Here is a 17,481-nt window from a genome sequence, read left to right as displayed (position 1 = left end):
AGTGGAGGAAGGATGGCCTTTTCATCAAGTAGTGCTGGAATATCAATAGACATCAACCGGACATCAACAGACAAAAACAAAATGGACCTCGACTTAAACCTCATACCTTACACAAAAATTAACTCTAAATGGATGATGGACTTAATTACAAAATGTAAAATCATAAAACTCAGAAAAAAATCCAAGAGAAAACCTTTGAGATCTGGGGCTAGACAAAGAATCCTCAGATGTGGCATGACACCATAAAAAACAAGTTGATAATTGGACTTAACAAAATAAAATCCTTCTGTTATACGGCTGGGAGAAAATATTTGGAAACCATGCATCCTGGAAAGGATTATTATCTAGACTATACAAGGAAATATCTAAGCTGAATATTAAAATGCCAAGCAATCCAAAGTAAAAAATGGGCAAAAAGAAAGAATAGACAGACATTTCACTGAAGAGGATATTTGGAGAGCAACTAAGCACATGAAAAAATGTTCAACACATTATTCATTAGGGAAATTCACATCGAGACCATGATGAGATATCACTATACACCTTTGAGTGCAGATAAAATAGGAATAGTGACAGCACAAAATGCTGGAGAGGATGTAGAAAAATCTTTGATGTATTACCTATGAGAATGCACCAATGGCCATTCTGGAAAACAGTCTAGCAGTTTCTTCAAAAAATAAACACATAGGGGCACCTGGGTGGCTCAGTGGGTTAAAGCCTCTGCCTTTGGCTCAGGTCATGAACCCAGGGTCCTGGGATCGAGCCCCACATCAGGCTCTTTGCTCCGCAGGGGGCCTGCTTCTTCCTCTCTCTCTGCCTGCCTCTCTGCCTACTTGTGATCTCTGTCTGTCAAATAAATAAATAAAATCTTTGAAAAAAAAAACCCACATATTTGCTATATGACTCAGCAGTCATATAGGACATTTGTCTCAGAAAAATTAAAATTTATGTTCACACAAAAACCTGACCACAATTGTTATCACAGTCTTCCTTATGATAGCCTTAACTGGTAACAACCAAATGTCCCTCCAAAATGGTGAAATGAACTGCGGCACACCTGTACCTGAAATACTATCAACAATGAAAAGGAACAAGCTATTGATACAACAATGTGGATGGACCTCAAGGGCATTATACTGAGCAAAAAAGCAATTAGCAAGTTCACATAACGAATGATACCATTATATAACATTCTCAAAGGGACAAAATTACAGAGGTGAAGAACAGGTTAGTGGTTGTCAGGGTTAAAGGCGGTTAAGGGGGTTTGGGATGTGTATGACTACAGAGGGGCGGTACGAAGGAGATCCTTGGGGTGCCACCCAGCTCTTGATCTTGACTGTGGTGATGGTTACGTCACCACATCTTGATCTTGACTGCAGTGATGGTTTATGTGATTTTGTATCGCGGGCCTTAATAATGTACTATGGGTATATAAGATGCAACCGTGGGGTGAAACTGAGGAAACAATACACAGGAGCTCTCTGTATTACCTTCTCAACTTTCAGCAAATTTATATTATTTCTAAATAAAAAGGGTTTTTTTTTGGTTTGTTTTAAGTTACTAAAGGTTAGAGTACAAACTACCTGAGATCAGGGACCTTACTGGTATCTGGGTGTTTTATCCTTAGCCCCTAAACAGTGATTGATCCTTAGTAGTTGCTTGATTAACATTGGGGAGCTGGATGAATACTTCTGTAACAGGGTCCTGTTTCTGTTCTCCAAGGACCGTGATTATAAATGGTGGATGTCTAGAAACATAAGAACCACATGGTGAACCACCGGTGGTTATTTCCAGAGATGGGACAGAGATGGGAAGTCACCTCTTTGGGAGGAGGTGAGAAAAGGGAGATCTTATGAACAATGCAGAAACACACAGAAAAAAGGGGTAAGTTTTTTTTTCATTTCCTCCTCCATCGTTCCAAAAGAGGATCTCCTTCACCTTAAAAACTTTTTAAAAACTATAACGCATGCTTATCCTTAAGGAAAAAACAAATATACACATAGATAAGGGAATTCCCCCCTCATCTTGATTCTGCTGTGGTGGTAGACAGCAAATGGAGGAGGCTTGTAGCATAAACACACTGCTGTGAGAAAGAGTGGGTGTCTCTGAACAGACCCGCTGATCAGCTGCAGGGTTAAAAATGCACATTACATATGAAGTAAGTCCAGGTGGCTTCCAAAGTTCTTAAATTCTTTAAAAAAAAAACTTATAAAAATTATATTATATAAGCAATACCTACCTATTTGAGAACCCTTCTCTTCCCAACTTCTATTGCCTTTCTGTCCTGAAGCATGGTGCAAGGCATGTTGTGATGAGCACTAATGAATCATTGAACATTATATCAAAAACAAATTATGAATATGTTTGACTAATTGAATTTAAATACATTGACTAATTGAATGTAAATAAAACAAACAACCCCCCCACCTGATAAATTGGATTTCATCAAGGATAAAAAAGCAAAAACAAACAAACAAAAAGAGCAACAACAAAAAACCCTACATCATTTGAATTGATAGCGTTTCAACCAATTAACTAGCCTCTGCAGGTGGTGATGTAAATTCCTCTTGCCATCACAGGGAAGAAGCACTGCCAATTCATCCGTCTTATTATGAATTTCTCTTCTAAGTCCTGATCTTCTGCTAGATCACTGCTCGAATGTGCCTATTTCAGTGCCCCCTATCATACCCTCATATAAAATGTGTACAGCAGGCTATGAAACCCTAAATAATAACATTTTAGTTTTACATTGTATCAGACAGTGCTTTAGGTTCTTCAGGATGCCTCTACCTAGACTTTCTTAAAGGCACATCACAGCCCTGTGAGGTAGCAGTATAAAAACAATCTCAAGAAATGAACTATTATACCTCACATTTCAAGTTTAGACAGTAGATAAGTCAGAAATTGAACCAGAGATTTCTGCCTCCCATTACACCGTGCTTTTATGTGTTCTGGAAGGCAACCTGGTGGGGAAATAAACACATTATTTGTGTTTATATCTTATAAAAAGAATGCCTGTTTGCAGTGATGGCTGTTTCACTTTGTTCTTCCTGCTTCATATAATACCTCGACTCTACACGTTCTCCTTAAACGTAACTTTAAAACATTGGCAGATATTTATTAAGACCTACTATAATGTTAGAGACCCAACATTCTGATTGTGAAAGAGCTGAACTAACTTTCTAAGAAATTCTGCTGGGAAAATTCTAGAATAAAGGAATCTTCTGGTCCCAAAGACATGTTTAATTAAACGAACAATAATTATAATCTTTTACAAAGCAAAGCCAAAACACGACCTTGCTTTCATTTAAAAAAAGAAAAAGAAAAAGAATCTGAAGTACAATAAAATAACTATAGGGGCATTGTGAGTTCTTTGTTACTGTTAAAAGCCAGCAGATTTACCAAGTTGGAAGGGTGTAAGGTCACATACTGCTTAAAGCTTTAAGCTGTTTTCTTGCTGAGAAACAAGACGATCAAAGATTGTGTCAGCTGGGGAGGGGAAATGGAGCTTCAAAATGAAATGTGTCAGGAAAAAAAAAAATCAATGGGAAAAGTATGGAAAACCTGATGCATCTACAAGTAAGTGGAGACAAGGATGAGGGCAGGTATTATTCTGAATGAAACCTTCTCCAAAGCTGCCTTGGGAAGTGCTCTGAGATCTGTGGTTCTCAAACATGACTGCACCATGGCTTCCATGCACCATGGCGCACGGTTTAGGGAAAGGCACCAACGTGTAGATCTCTCCCCTACAGACTCAGTGTAATTGATGTGGGGCTGGTCTGAGAAGAGCATCTCTAAAAGCTCTTCTACCCTAGATCATTCTAACTGGCAATGAGGTCAGAGCTCTCCGTGAGTTTAAGAGCCTATAGATTCGGGGTCGTTCACACCCCTTCTACCCTAGGCGGGTGACTGTGGAGAGGTGAGGCCATGGGAACCAGCGGGCCAGCCTTCCTAGGTGGAGGGAGATGAGGCATGCAGCATTGTGGGGCGCCCTGCACCCCTGCCATGCCCCAGGGGTTCCTCACACCTCTTGTGCCTCTGGGTTCTAACTCAGCAGGCTTGAGGCAAAGGGGGAAACAGGAAGCATCCTCTGTGTCTCAAGGGCCCCAACTAGTCTAAATATGGGATCCTTATGGGCTCTTTTAAAATTTTTTGACGGCCCCTTTCATTTTCTTTATCAAGAAAAAAAGCAAGAAAATGATACTTGATAAGTGTTAACAACTTATCACTACCCAATCTGGATTTGGGGAAATCAGACTTAACATTAATCGGCCAAGAATTACATTTTCCCATGTTGACCTGGAGAGAGCATCTCCAACATCAGGGCTTAGACACCTTTCTCTTAAAAGCCATGTGAATTTGGTGAGTGAATTCAGACACTTTTGGTCAAAGACACAAAAAACTCCACACCCCGAAAACTAAATGAGATACAGTCTGCTGAAGAGAGGAGAAGGAAAGGGAAGACAAGTGGAGGCCGGCAGTAGAGCCATCCCAGCTACCCTCCGGGGCTGCTGGAAAAGGCTGCTTCTGGGGGTGGCTCGCCTTCAAAACTAGGCCTGGCCCAGGGGGAGCCGATGAAGGTCAGGGAGGGACGCCGGCACAAGCCCGGGAGTCACGTGAGAGCCAACCCCCCCCTGACTTCGTTATCTAAGAGGGAGACAGGAAGCTGTTGAGGAGGACCTTCGATCCAAAGGCAGAAACCTCTCTCCTGCCTCTCTCCCTCCTGTCTTCTCTGGCAGTCATTACAAAAAACAGACAATGAGAGAAACCCTGGCAGCCAGGGATCCTGGCCCTCCCAGTCTGCTGGTGATTTGGGAGCAATCCTCATGCAGGATCGGGCTGGGATGCACGGAGCCCTCCAGAACTTGCTTGAGTCGAGGTGGTGACCTGTTGCTGTTCACCGCAGTTGGTTTTACCTCTTCTAATTAAGTATTTCTGTTGTAGTTCTTTCTGTGATACATTATTCATTGCGCATTAATCCCCTTAAAATTGGTCTTTACGGGAAAACTTTGCTTTTTAAAAATCAGGATGTGTTTAACAAAGGGAGTTGGTCCGGGCTTTGGTGATGGGCAAGCAGCTTCATAAAGGCACAGCCGTGGGCCTCCCTGCTCCTTTTTGTGTGTGCTCCCAGCCCCCGGCCTTGGCACTCACTGATATGCATTTTCTGCCTCTCTCTCGGCTAATAGACTCTCTTCAAAAATGGAAGTTAATCCTTGGGCAATGCAATGTTAAACCGCCCGAGGAAGAATTAAATATTTCAGAAGAGAACATGGTAAAAAATGGCAACTGCTATTTTAGATTCTTTGAAAATTTAAGTAGGAGAGCAAAAAATAGAAAGCAGCTTGTACTTGGTACAATGGATCTAAGTTCACTTTTGTGAGATTCTTGAGAATGTGCGGGGAGGCCGAGAAAGAGCAAAATGCTTGGACACTGAGGGGACCTGGCCACTCCCGTCACACTTTCGGAGGCCCAGAGACTGTTCCAGTGCCTTAGGAGTGAAAAGAACATGCAGTCTGAAAAGAGAAAACTGACCCTTGCCTCTGGCCCTTGCCGTAAGGTAGCAGAGAAGTAATACCTGCAAGTCTGAGAGGAGTGGGCTCTGGATTTGGACATCTTGGGTGGTGGTCCTGGCTCCCCCTGGGAACCAGCCCCTGGGCTTGGAGCAGGCCTGGCCTCAGTGCCCCAGGGGACTCCTCTGCAAAGCACAAGAGCCAAGAGAGAGTGTGGGCAGCGCAGGTGTGAGCCCTGGTGAGTGGTGAGCAATCAGTACACGCTGGATTATGATGATACAATAATGAAACGGACTTGGGCTAGATACATTTTTACCACAGCAGCACAAAGAGAAAGCACTCTTTCCTCCGTAGACCGAGGCAAACCAGGTAATTGTAAAAATGCCGCAATCATTTTTCTATCCTGTGCTTTTACAATCCAATTTATTGCCCTGCTCCTCGCAGCTGCTTTCCAGAGCCCACAGACTGCGGTTAAAACATATTAGCTGGAGTCAGAATAGCAGGTTCAAGTATTTATGTATTTATGGCTTGCCTCAAAGAGGCACAAGTGATGTGACTTCAATTGTTTTAATTTGCTGTGCTTTGTCTTGCTCTGCCTCAGGGGGCTCTGCACATTCACGGAGGCGGCAAGCAGGGAGAGAAGGGACTCCTCTACCTTGGAGATCTGTGCCGCCCAGCCAGGGGCCTGTGTGGGTCCCAGAGGCCCCTCCATCTCCAGCGCCATGCAGGGAGCTGGCTCAGAGACTGATTCGGCCTGAAGACAACCTCAGTCATGCACAGTGACAGGTAGCTCTAGGGGCTTCCAAACTCTGGTCTTGAGACTAGTTTTGTGTGTGTGTGTGTGTGTGTTTTAAGATTTTATGATTTATTTGACAGAGATCACAAGTAGGCAGAGAGGCAGGCAGAGGGGGTGGGGGAAGCAGGCTCCCTGCGGAGCAGAGAGGCTGATGCGGGACTTGATCCCAGGACCCCGAGATCACGACCTGAGTCGACGGCAGAGGCTTAACCCACTGAGCCACCCAGGGACCCCTTGAGACCAGTTTTGATTCCCTGGGATGAGGGTTCGACTACCATGAGGATTTCACTGTGGTTTTATGCCTCACTTTACCTGAGCAAGTCGCCTGGGCTTTAGTTTCTCTATCTGCAAAATGGAGATGCTAAAACCTACTTCCACAGGTGAGGGGTGGGATTAAATCAGACAAACAAAGAGCTGGGTGGTTTAAGAAATGTTGGCTCTGTTATTAGAGAATTAAGACGTCTGGCAAGCCCATATGGCAACACAGCTCCAGGCCCCAAACACCCTGGCCTGACAGATTCTCTTTAAAGTCCTAAGGTGGTTTCTGTGCTTCTCCCCTGCAATGCCTTCTCCTGAAGCCTTTGCTCTGAGTCCCACTGCCTCATTTCCATCTTATCTCAAGGCCTCATCCTCTGTGAGGCCTCCCCACCTCTCTGCTGGCCAGCTCTCTCCTCGCTTCCTGGGCCTTCCATGGCATGTGATAAAGCCACATGTGTCACTGCCTGACACTGCCTGTGTCAGGCCCCAGACCCAGGGGCTGTGGCTCCCTTATCCCTCTCTGGCGTCCCCACGGCTTGCACTTGGTAGGTAGACAACATGCTCTGGCTGAAATGGATTAAATGACCCAGCTTTCAGTAACCCCAAATTGGGATCTGGTAGTTTTATGTATTAGGTTCCCGGGGTGCCTGGGTAGCTCACTCTGTTAAGTGTCTGCCTTTGGCTCAGGTTGTGGTCCCAGGATCCTGGGATTGAGTCCTGCATCAGGCTTCCTGCTCGGCGGGGAGCCTGCTTCTCCCTCTGCCTGCTGCTCTCCATGCTCGTGCGCGCTCTGACAAATAAATAAATGAAATCTTATGTATTAGGTTCCCAACTCAATGAGACATAAATGAGGGCACCAGATGCAGACAATTCCTGAATCTGAGACAGCCTTGCTGCTGAGAACTGGGGAAGAGCCTACCCCAGATGCCCTTAGTGGGCATGAAAAGGCCGTGGTGGCACTTGTCATTGAAGGAACATGTCCCGACAGAACCCCCGGCTCTGGATGTTGTGAAGCACACTGGGGAGGCCCACAGTACTTAGTGTTGCACTGTCACGCTGGTGGTGTCAGTCTACGATGTTCTCATTCAGAGACTGTTTGATATTTGGGTCCTCTGAACTGCTCCTGAGCTTATCAGGTTAGGGTGGAAACCACTCGAGCTGGCTCTCATCCTACATGGCCCAGTTAGGAACTGGGTGCTGCAGCTGGATAGGCCCAACCCCCTATTCCCACCAGAGTGCCCCTCATCAAAAGTAATTGGTCTGTGCATGTCCTGGTCTCTCTGGAGTGGGAACGAGACTGTACCCCTACCTCAGGGGCGCCAGCACAGCAATGAGCTATTGCACGTCAGGTCTTGGCATACAGTAAGTGCTCCGCAATGCTCACTCTCACTGGAATGCTGCTGCAGATGCACTGGGACCTCTCTGAGGCCAGGCTGTGATTCCACATGGAGTTAATCAAGTCCCCACAGTGAGCCAGGGATCATAGGTGAAACTGTATTGCTCGGTGAGCTTGAGTGGAAGGCGAACAATCCAGAAAGAGAAAAGAAAATGACCAGACCCAGGTATATCTAGACCGCATATGCTGGAAAGTGCTACACTCTGCTCTTAAGAAAGTTCAAGAAGAGGCGGGGGTGGGGCTGGAGTAAGCTGAATGAATCAACCCTAATTTCTATTAGCTATCGAAATTGACCTTAATTTCGATTCATCGACCTTAATTTTTACTGCTTGTCCTTGTATGGGCTTACTCTTAGCCAAGGAGGGCTTCAAGTGGGGGTCTGAGAAATCATCATCATCTTCAAATTGTGCTTTTCAAATCCAGAAGAACCCTAATAGTCCTCTTCAGGTAATGAGTGAAAGGGACACTGGGGACCTGAAATGTACTGGTATAGTCAGAGGGGCAGGGAGGCCAGCCTTCCAGACACCAGGGTTAAGGGGGCACTTAAAGGGGCTCATGAACCATCTGCCTCCAGCCATGACTCAGATCACCCCCCAAAAGTTGAAGGAAACCACTTTAGTGTGCGCAGGGGTGCAGGGAGAGAGGAGTGGAGGGGAAAACATCTAGCACAGGAACTAGAGAACCATTTCAGGAAGAAGATCAGGAAGCCGCAGGGCTAATCTATTTATGGTGCACTGATATTAACAGTTAATTTACAATGTGCATGAGAGGTTTTGCACGCAGAAGCTGTTTTTAAACAGCACACGGTGTGTACCAGCAGAGAATGTATTCAGAAGCCTAGCAGAGGGGATGTACGGAGGTAGAAGTGAGCTCACTGCTTTGAGCTGCATTTCCTTTTTCTGTTCGTTCTTTCCTCCCTTCCTCCTCCTTCCTTCCTTTTTCTGTTTGTATAGATGCTTATCATCTAGTTCTTACACCTGTGATCTTCAAGCTGCTCTTTCTTTCCCCCCCTCCACACCCGCAGTCATTAGAAAGGGCCTCCCAGGGCCTCGCTATCCACAGCGGCTCCAGAGGTCATCAGCACCTGGCTGGGGAGCGGGCAGAAATGCTGACCCTCGGGCCCATCTTGGACCTGCTGGATGAGAGCCCGCACCGAACGAGGTCAAGGTGCCCTGCTCTCTGGTAAACTTTGCGACCATGCAGATTCTGGTGGATTGAAAAGGAAGGGGAAGGGCTGCTGCTGGTTCAAGGATATTCTCAACCTCCAGTCAGGCCAGACTTTCCAGGGACAAAAATTAAGGGGACGTGGGGTTTGGAAATTCTGGTTTCTGCTGATTTTGTAGAAGCAAATCATAGGATAGAAAGGCTCATCAATGGCTGGGAGTTTACTCTGTATTCATTCTCATCCTTACTCAGTTTTCATTGGTTACTAAGATATTTCTTCTTTTTTATTATTACGCTTTTTCTGGAGGGAGGACTGACCAGAGATGTATATCTATGCCTGGTTATTGGAGTCAAACCCACCCCTTCCCACCTTGGTTCCCCCCAGTAATCTTCCACATCCTCCCTTGATGTGGGTATGCCCAGCTGGGCTCCCAGCTGCCCAGTGCCCACCAGCTCCATCAATCTGCCGCCGTGTCTGCATCAATTCTTGTCTCCCGCACCTGCAGCTTGGCTGTGGATATGCTATGGTTTTTTCCTTACCCCTCCAGATCCCCTCTCCTCTCTTTGCTGCCCACTCCCCAGCGAGGGAGCGGGGGAGACTCATGGTAGGGACTTCATCAATGGTGCCCATCTTTTGTGGGGGTAGTAGCGGGGAGACAAGTGAGGCTGGGATACTGCTGTCCTGGGCTCACTTTCTGCCAGCTCCCTCTCCACATGGCCTCTATCTCAGGTTACAGCCCCACCTCCAGTCCCCTGCAGGCTGGCTGCCACTGCTACCAGTCAGTCCATGGCTCCCCCACCCCCTGCCCACATTTCTGTACACCACCCCTTAGTTAAACTCTCCTCAAATGACCCAACCCGGTGTGCCATCTGTCTCCTCCTGGCCCCTGACCACCGACGCACAGCTCTGCTATGCCACTCACCTCGCATTCCAGAACATCCCCACAGCCTTGTGAAAGATAAACCCAGGGGCGGTTCCTTTCACCTTCAGCCTCTTTCCACTGCATCTGATAGACAGTTCCCCAAACACATCCCATTCAGAATGCCTGAAATAACTCCTTTCACTCTCCAAATCCGCTCGCCCACCCTCTTCCAGGGGCATCACCATTCTCTCCCCCGGCCCCCAGGCTTTCACCCTGCCCGCACCTCCCTCCAGGACTGCACAAGCCCCATGCCCCAGCATACAATCAGTTGTCTCACCATCTTTCCAGTCCGAGGACAGCCTGCGGCTTCTCTCATCTGCGGAAATCCATCCTTCACCTCGGCCCCGGTACAAAGCACACAGCCGCTTGGCCGCCACAACCTTTCTACTGCTTGCTCTTACTCACCCTGTTGTCATGCTGAGGACCTGTCCCAATCCCAGGCATCCTTCTAGAGTTCAGATCTGGCTCAGGAAATCCTAAGGGGCTCTACTTTTCTCTCATTTCCTACAGTCCCTTATTTTCTGTCCCATTTATCATTAAACAATTAATCACGTCCTACTTCTGGCTGCCTTGATCTGCTACAAAAGACACACGTTTAACTCTTCCACTGCACCTACCTAACTGCCCTGACCAGACCCGAAGCACTCTGCAGATGGGACTATTTACTCTGCGTATCTCGACAGCTCTCCTAGCGTCTAGCAAAGTGTGATGCCAACAGAAGGTGCTGGAAAGACAGAGTATAACCCTCCATTTTATGACAAGGGATGTATGAATAAAAGATGACAGAGGCCATTTTGGGTTCTCTGAGTGCCCTGTGAACAGAGAAGGTGCAGCGACAGTCACTCTAATCACTGTTGTGCTCCAAGCTGCCTAATATGAGATTTCTAATTTCTGATTTCTATCTTCTATGTAGGTTTGGTCTCATTACAACTGATTAAATATATTGCAAATACTATTTTAATATAAAGATGATTTTCTTAAAAATGTTTTTCTCCAAAGATGCTGAAGTATTTCTACATCTTCATGTGAGAACCTCGCCCCTGCTAACTCCACCCCTGCTGAAGTACAAGACACTGCTCCTCACCCCCTACCCCTGCTCAGGTACAAGGCACTACTCCTTATTCACCACCCCTGCTCAGGTACAAGCCACCACTCTTCACCCTCATCTTGTCTAATCCACTCTCCCTGCAGCAGCAAGAGAATAAAGAAATTAGCAAAGCTGATCATGTCATTCTCTACCACCCTGACCTTCCAGTTCCCCAAGGCCATCCTGCCTGCTGTCCCTGCTGCCTAGCGGGGTGGCTTAACCCCTCTCCCAACTCCTGCTCAGCCCTCCTCCACCTGGCAACCTCATTAACCCATCCTTTCACTTAGTGCCTAGATGTCACTTAATACCTGTTCACTCTCCCTCTCGCCCATAAGACGTAAACTAAGGGGGATTAAGTTTGGTCTGATGCCTTCTGTGTCTGGTAGATCCTGCACATAGTAGGTCCTCACAATGTCAGTTTCACTTTCTGCAAGAAAAACTGTAAGAGTGTGGGATTCCGAGATGCCAGTCATCCCAAGGAGTTACTCCCTGACATCCCCAAAAGTGTCATTTGCGTCTCAAATTAATCTGGGCTATAATACCCAGAGCAATGTGCTCTGTCCTTGCTGTGGAATCCTTGGTTGGTGAGGAGGTGACAGGCTGAGTGAGGGTCCCCCGTGCCTGCAGAGGCAGTGGAAGTGTCTCAGGCTCTCCATGGCCTAACCACTAAACAGTTTTGGAGAAGTTACTCAGATGTTGGCCTTGGTTTTCCTTAATTTTTAATTGTAGTAAGATATACATAACCTTTGCTTATCATTTTGCTTATCAATTTAATGCCATTCTGTGGCATTAAATTCATTCAAACTGTGGTGTGAATGAACCAACACCACTATCTACCCCCAGAACATTCTCATCTTCCCAAAGTATAAAACTCCATACCCATTAAACTCTAACTCCCCCTTCTAGGACCCATGGCAACCACCAAATTGTTTCTATGATTTTGGCTACTCTAGGAATTTAACAGAAGAGGAATCATACAGTGTTTGTCTTTGTGTGACTGGCTTATTTCACTTAGCACTATATCCTCAAAGTTCATTCATATTAGAGCATGTGTCAGAATGTCCTTTCCTGGGGCATCTGGGTGGCTCAGTGGGTTAAAGCCTCTGCTTTCAGCTCAGGTCATGGTCCCAGGATCCTGGGATGGAGCCTTGTATCGGGCTCTCTGCTCAGTAGGGAGCCTGCTTCCCCCTCTCTCTCTGCCTGCCTCTCTGCCAGCTTGTGATCTCTGTCTGTCAAATAAATAAATAAAATCAATAAAAAATTAAAAAGAAAAAAAGAATGTCCTTCCCTTTTTAAGGCTGACTATTACTCTATTGCATGGACAGACCACATTTTGCTTATCTGTCCATGGACATTTGGGTTGCTTCTGCCTTTTGGTCTTCCTTCTTGGAAAAGGACAATTACTCTTAGTCTGCCTGAAAAGACAAAACCGAACCACCCTTCCCCAGACAACTTTAGCTTATGTAGGTGCTGCTGATGTCCCGCCCATGTTCCCTGGGTACCTGCTGGGACCACCCACAGTTTCTTCCCCCGAGCTTGGATTCTCTGTCCGAAGTTGCAGAGGGAAGGCTGGAAGTGCTGGGACATCAACAGCCCCAGAAGCAGCCCTCCACCAATGACCAGGAGAACAGGCGGCTGAATGTCTCACGCAGGTTATTCAACCCTCCATGGCTGTGTCACTGACTCTCGAATGACTGCAGGCTCTCCGGCTTCCCTTCCCTCTCCCCTAACCACTGTACATGCGTTCACCTCCCAGATACCCTCTTTGCACCTGAATCCTCTCTCAGTGTCGGCTTTCAGGTGAATCCAGACTAAGGTCTGCACCAAGCCCACTCATGCACAGATGCAAGGATGGAGGGGAGACAGACACATAATGTGTACTTTGCTGATTGAGAATCCCGTTATTCACTTCTGGTGGCAATGACCCCCACCTGCAGTCCAGTGGGATGGAGGGCAGCTACCCCAGCTAGGGGATCCTGCCCTAAATTGGCCTGGGAAGACTCTTGGAAAATGAACGAGGAAGATCTTTTCTGACTACTCCAGGCTTGTGATGGCAGCTGTAGGTTCCTGCTAAGACAGGCCAAGACACCCTTCGGGATTGCAGCTGGCCTCCCCCACTCATTGTACCAAGTAGTGTCTCCCCATACATGGGGACACAATTACTATTCCAAGGCCAGGGCCTCGGACAGAGTCTTCAGGGACAGTCAGGTCCTGTGCAAATCTCACTCCTGTGGACACACCCCCGCCTGCTTTTGTGGGGGCTCTGTCAGTCCCTCAATGCAAATGCAAAGGTGCATCATCTCTCACTATGTTTGGGCAGCCAGGGTAGAGGCAAACCTAGAGGAGGTGTGCATCCAGACCAAACACCCACTTGGCCAGGCCATGTGGGCTCCTGCCTCCCCACCATGGGAGCAGAGGACCAAGTGTTTCTTGGAGTCACTGAAGCCTCCCATCTGCCTTCCCATCTCTTTTCTGTTGTGAGGCTTGTTCTGCCAAGTTGACCCTTTCCTGCATATTGCAGAAGATTCCATGACTCAGCCACATGGCTCTGGGAACATCAGAGAGGTGAGAGCTAGAGTTTGGGATGTTTACAGGAGCAGATGTCCTCCACACCATCTGCTGTCACTGTGTCATCTAAGCAGACTTCATGTGGTTAATGAGGTCATAGGCCATGTTACCCTCCACCCAGATTCAGTGCCTGGTGACCAGAGGATGGCTGCTTTCCAGCCACACTGGACCTGCTATGGTTGCAGGGTTCTCAACTGTTAAGAAAGAGCCACTGAGGGGTGCCTGGGAGGCTCAGTGGACTCAGCTTTGGCCTTTGGCCCAGGCCATGATCTCAGGGTCCTGGGATCAAGCCCTGCCTTGGGCTCCTTGCTCCCTGGGGAGTCTGCTTCTCCCTCTCTCCCTTTCCCCAGCTCCGCTTGTGTTTCTTGCTCTCTCTCCTCTTTCTCTCTCAAATAATAAAATCTTAAAGAAAGAGCTACTGAGGATGGAACTAGAGGTATTATGCTGAGCGAAATCTATCAGAAAAAGACAATTATCATATGATCTCACTGATATGTGGAATTTGAGAGGCAGGGTGGGGTTTCAGCGGGGAGGGGAGGGAAAAATAAAACAGGATGATCCTGGGGAGGGAGACAAACCAAAAGAGACTCTTAATCTCAGGTAACTGAGGGCTGCTGTGGGGAGCAAGGTGGGAGAGGGATAGGGTGGCTGGGTGATGGACACTGGGGAGGATATGTGCTGTGGGGAGTGCTGTGAATTGTGCAAGATTGATGATTCACAGACCTGTACCCCTGGGGCAAATAATACATTATGTGTTAATTAAAAAAAAAAAAAGAAAAGAAAAGAAAAGAAAGAAAGAAAGAGTGAGCCACTGATTATAAAATGGAGATCACTAAATTCCACAAGGCCAACTTCTACTTGTTCCTCTGTTCATAATGTATTCTGACCTGCCCAGGAGTAATACCTGTAATTCAAAATATTGACTGATTGCTTTTCTCTCTCTGACTTGAGCTGGGGTCTGTAACCATAGGGAGGAGCCTGCCCTCTGGGAGCCTCCAGTCTGGAGTGCGACAACTAGCCACATCTCAACAATGACAACTGTCTGCAGCTCTTCCAAGGGCCTTATGTCCATTAACTTTTCCATCTTTCACCAGCCCTTTGAGGAAGGTATTACTACCATCTGCATGTCATGGAGTGAGGAAATAACAGAACCCGACTGCCTCAATTTGCCCACAATAACCTGGCTATTAAGTAGCACACAGATAGCAGGCCCTGGCACCCACACTCTTTTTTTTAAGATTTCATTTATTTGTTTGAGAGAGAGAGAGAGTATGTGCACACACAAGTGGGAGGAGGGGGAGAAGGAGAAGCAGACTCCCACTGAGCAGGGACCCTCCTCCCCCACCACCACAGGGCTTGATCCCAGGATCCCCGGGGCTCATGACCTGAGCCGAAGGGAGATGTTTAATGACTGAGCCACCCAGGTGACCGTGCACCCACAATCTTAACCACTGTGCCACACAAAGTCCCCAGAAGCCCAAATGAGAGTGATCTTTGCATTTCCCATAGTTACAAGGTCAGCTGTCTCCCTTTCTCAGCCAAAGAGCAGGGTTGGCTCATTGTCACAGGGAATCCACAAGGAAAAACAAATGTCTACTCACGTTTCTGAACATGTCAAGCTCTGCTGACCCTTGTGCGGAGCAGTTTTGCATGAATAATGGCTCAAGTCAGGGTTTTGATGGAGGGAAACTAACTACGACATCTTACGAAATGTTAATCAGGTGGTGAGGGCTCTGATTTGTGACAGAGGTTTCCCCCGCTGCCAAGGGCAGCCCCTGATGAGGTCTTGCCATCCTGCTTTCATGAGTCACCGAAACTGCCCCAGCACCGTCTGCTCTGCTGTGTTACAGACACTTCAAGGTGCAACAGTGGCAACAGAATATGGCACACATGTAGAGAAACATCCATGCCTGCGGGCATGCAGACACATACGCTTTCAGTTTGGATTGTTTTAACACACTGAGTCCACACATCCCTTATGGTGGTAGTGGCAGGGACACTAATGTCTGTCCCTGTGCTGGGAACTTGGAAGAATACAACTGACTTCAGCTCAAGGCTCTCAGAGTCTGATGAGAAACACAGACCATGAAGAGTTTGCTGGTTACACAGACCCTACCAGGAGTGGGGTGCGGCGATGGGAAGTCAGGGAAGGCTTCCCAGAAGAGGAGATTGAGAGTTGAGTCTTGAACACCAAGAATCATACATAGTTCTGAAAAAAGTGAGCAAGGCAATGGCATGATGAAGAAGAGGCATTTCCTGGTCAGAAATGTGGAGACAGGCTGGAGTTGTGACCTGTAGAGCCAGGAAGCCTAGATTGGGACCGTTGCCCCTTCCTGCTGGACCTGAGGCCTTGAGCCACTTATTACTTCCTGATTCTCAACTGTTGACGGGACTACACTCACTATCTCACGTAATCCTCGCTACTGAGAACTTAGCACCTGTTAGCACTTAGCACTCAGTACCTGTTCAACCAACAGCCTATTAAAAAGGCTCATAGACAGAGCTGACCCTTGGCTTCTTTACCATGACTATGTCCCTTCGGTCTCAAGAAGATTGGGAAGTGCCCCCAATCCAACATCTCAAAGCTTTGCAGAGTCCTTGGCTCCTGGAATTTGCCTTAAAGCATGAATAAAAGATGATCCTTTGGTTTTTATGCACAAACTGCCCATGCTTCCTTACAGAATAATGTAGGAGAATACATAATAGCCAACAGGCTACCCTGAAGCGGGTGGGGAAATTCAGCAGGCACCCGGGGGGTCACAGGAAATTATATTTCCTGTTTGTTACTTTTAGGGGACTGCTGTTTAAATGGTCATATCCTTTGCAGGAGCTATGGTGGGGTGGAATGGGGTATGGGAGCTTGGCTTGTGGGAAAAGGGAGTTTCTCCCCGAACTGACAGTTAATTGTAGTGAACTGTGGAGAACCAAGAAGAGAAGCCCCCATTTCAGAAAAACAATCCACAAATAAATTGCCAATCACCACAGCTCCAAGTCCACTGTAAATTCCCCTTCAAAATAGCAAAGGAAAGGAGCAAGACAGTTTATAGTTTCCTGGGCATATACCAGCCTACATTTTTGACAAGCAGTAATGGAAAGCAGGTTTCCTGCATGCTTCTACTCTCCTTGCCGTTGTTCCTCTAGCTTGCTTTCTGTTCTGGTAACATGAAATTTATTTTGTGATCCTGACAAGTCTAGTGACCCAGACTTACATGAGGCTTGCTTAGAATTTTAACTGCAGTTCTCTTCTTGACTCTTGATGGCTCTTACATTTCGTCGGTTTTCCTGGCCCTTGGTCCTTGGCGAAAGAGAGCCTAGAATGTAGCACTATGAATGAGCTGCCACATTGACTACAGCAGGACCAGGGACCAGAATGTCTTCGAGACAGGCTTTCACGAAAGAAACTGGAGGGGAGAGTAACAGGGAAGGTACAGCGGAATGAGAATGGTTTCGAAGGGACTGAATTCAGGGCTTGTAGAAACTACTTTAATAAGTCTACAAAAAATGGTGATGAGAGACACCAGCCTCTCTGTCCCCAGCAAACCAGTTAGACTGCTATCCACCAACAAGACCACTCTGGGAGAGCTAGAGTTCACTTAAGAAATTTTAGCAGCACAGCAGAAAAAAACCTGAGAAAACCTGCACAAGAAGAGAAGGAAGAGTTTTATTTTGCCTGTATCATCCCATTCCTCCCGCTAGCATTGCTCACCACCAAGAGGGAAAGTTCAAGCCAGAAAGAGCTCCCCTCTCTAGGAAAGGAAGAGCAGAGGGAGTGACTAGCG

The 17,481-nt window shown here is 47.0% G+C and overlaps 1 long non-coding RNA gene across 1 annotated transcript in view; it reads right to left on the bottom strand.

Annotated features, from left to right (window-relative positions):
- Positions 1 to 2,145: 2,145 nt before the first annotated feature.
- Positions 2,146 to 17,481, bottom strand: part of LOC116570786 — an 89,297-nt gene continuing 73,961 nt past the window's right edge. Inside the window, exon 3 of the long non-coding RNA XR_004277577.1 lies at positions 2,146 to 2,318. This is a non-coding gene — a long non-coding RNA (uncharacterized LOC116570786). The remainder of the gene's footprint in view (positions 2,319 to 17,481) is intronic.

This window comes from Mustela erminea, chromosome 1 (genome assembly GCF_009829155.1).
Source record: "Mustela erminea isolate mMusErm1 chromosome 1, mMusErm1.Pri, whole genome shotgun sequence".
NCBI classification, from domain to species: Eukaryota; Metazoa; Chordata; class Mammalia; order Carnivora; family Mustelidae; genus Mustela; species Mustela erminea.
This window is presented reverse-complemented; position numbering and strand designations above follow the sequence as displayed.